General features: G+C 55.4%; 1 pseudogene; it reads left to right on the top strand.

Moving 5' to 3' along the window:
• Positions 1-210: 210 nt before the first annotated feature.
• LOC142604993 (feather keratin Cos1-1/Cos1-3/Cos2-1-like) lies at positions 211-982 on the top strand (annotated as a pseudogene).
• Positions 983-2114: the final 1132 nt, after the last annotated feature.

Below are 2114 nucleotides of genomic sequence, written 5' to 3'. Positions count from 1 at the left end.
TTGCCTGCACAGGACGCCGTCAGCACTGGAGCCGAGTCTTCTGCCTGCGCCGACATGTTTCTGCCCCGGAAATCCTCGGGCCTCTTGTCCCGGCACTTACAGAAGCCTTCCCATGGGGAAGCACGTGGCATAAGCCAGGAAATGAAAAGGCAGCAGTGCAGGAAACCAGGACACAGCCCATGCCATTAGCTTGGATGCTTTGCATTAGACATGAGCTTGTCAGAACATCATTATTACTTGCACAAGGGGTGCCTCCGGGCCTGAGGCAGCGCGGGACTCCTATAAAAGGCAGCCCAGGTCTCTGCTCTCTCATCCACTTCTCTCGCCTCCTTCTCCTTGGGAATCAGGTGAGTGGGAAGCCTCTTCTCCTCCTCCTTCAAGATCAGGTCTTTCCTCGATGCATCTCTCTGCTGATATGGACTGCCCTAGCCCAGGGCTGGGAGCTGCTTCTCATGGGAGAGGCAAGGGGAGAGAAGGTCTTCCGCAGAGAGGGGCTGGGACTTAGGTGAGCCAGCTCCTGGGCTGTGAGCTGGGCAGCGCATGCTGGGCCAGGAGGTGCCTTGCCTCCTGCGTGGTTGGGTGCGGTGCTGCTTCTCAGGTGCCCCTGTTTTCTACTTCTCCCTACCCTCTCTCCCAGGTGAACCTCTGGCCCAGAGACATGTCCTGCTCCGACCAGTGCCAGCCCTGCCAGCCTTGCCTGCCCTGCCAGCCCTGCGGCCCGACCCCGCTGGCCAACAGCTGCAATGAGCCCTGCGTCAGGCAGTGCCAGAACTCCATAGTCGTCATTGAGCCCTCCCCCGTGGTGGTGACCCTGCCCGGCCCCATCCTCAGCTCCTTCCCACAGAACACCGTTGTGGGCTCCTCCACCTCCGCTGCTGTTGGCAGCATCCTCAGCCGTGACGGAGTGCCCATCAACTCTGGGTGCTGTGACCTCTCCTGCATCACCAGCCGCTACTGTGGCAACAGATGTCAACCCTGCTGAATCTGCTGGCAGCTTCCCCTGGCAAGATCCTCCCAAGACCTCAGAACGTGCTGCTGGAGAGGAGACAGAGATTCAGGGCATTCTATGTAGAGCTTTGGGCCATCGTTTCCTTCTTCCACTCCTCTCTCTCTCTCTTTCCTTTCCTGTTGCTGTCTCTCAAGACCAGCCTAGCGGGGACCTGATGGCCTCCCTCCCTCTGCAGGGCGGGCAGGCCGACGGACAACACCCTGCAGGAGCTCTACTGCTTCTTAGTGGCTGACCCTGGTGCTCCCTGTGAGCCACCTCCTTTTCTTCTTTAGACTCATTAAAGTTGTGCTGCATTCAAGCCTGGGCCTCCGAGTCCTCCTTCCTTCTGTGGCAAGTCTTCTGGTCTGCTCAGGGGAAAAGGTGGGGGAAGGGGAGAAGAAAAACTGTGCCACACATCCCTGCACAGAGATGGTTGTGTCTCCAGTGAGGAAGGTGGCTAGCAGCCTGGGCAGGATGGTGGAGCTGCAGCAGGTCCCCAGGCCAGACAGATTCATCAGGAAGAAGTACATGGGTGTGTGGAGATGCGGGTCTCTGACCACCAGCACAATGATGAGTATGTTCCCAACCATGGTCACTGTGTCTATGGCCAGACAGAGGAGAAAGAGAGGTGTCTGGAGCTCACGGGCATCCCCCAGTCCCAGCAAGAGGAACTCCATCAGCAATGTCTGGTTGACCCATTTTCCTCTCTGCCTGCTGTGTTGTAGATCTTTCTTCTTCCCACTTGCCAGGTAGGCGAGCTGCAAGATAGAGCTCTTGTTGATGTTGGATGTTCACACACCCCTGAGAGTTTTCCTGTTGTCTGTAAGTAAAAAGGGGAAGGGGAATCACACCAACTTCATGACAGCTGTCTCCTGGGCTGGGAAGAGCTGCTCTGTGAGGTACTCCTCTTGAGAGAGGGCCCCAAAATAAGTGCTGTACCTGGAGAGTAGCATGCAGTCTAATGTGAGAAAGCTGAAGATGAGAAACTGATCCCTGAGACAAAAGTAAGATAGAGAGAGACATAAAGGTAAAGATGATAAAGAAGATAAAGATGATAAAGAAGTTAAAGATGGTAAAGGTAAAGCTAAAGCTAAAGCTAAAGTGGAATTTCACTGCGAGAGATGAA

The sequence above is a fragment of the Balearica regulorum genome, chromosome 24 (assembly GCF_011004875.1).
Source record: "Balearica regulorum gibbericeps isolate bBalReg1 chromosome 24, bBalReg1.pri, whole genome shotgun sequence".
NCBI classification, from domain to species: domain Eukaryota; kingdom Metazoa; phylum Chordata; class Aves; order Gruiformes; family Gruidae; genus Balearica; species Balearica regulorum.
This window is presented reverse-complemented; position numbering and strand designations above follow the sequence as displayed.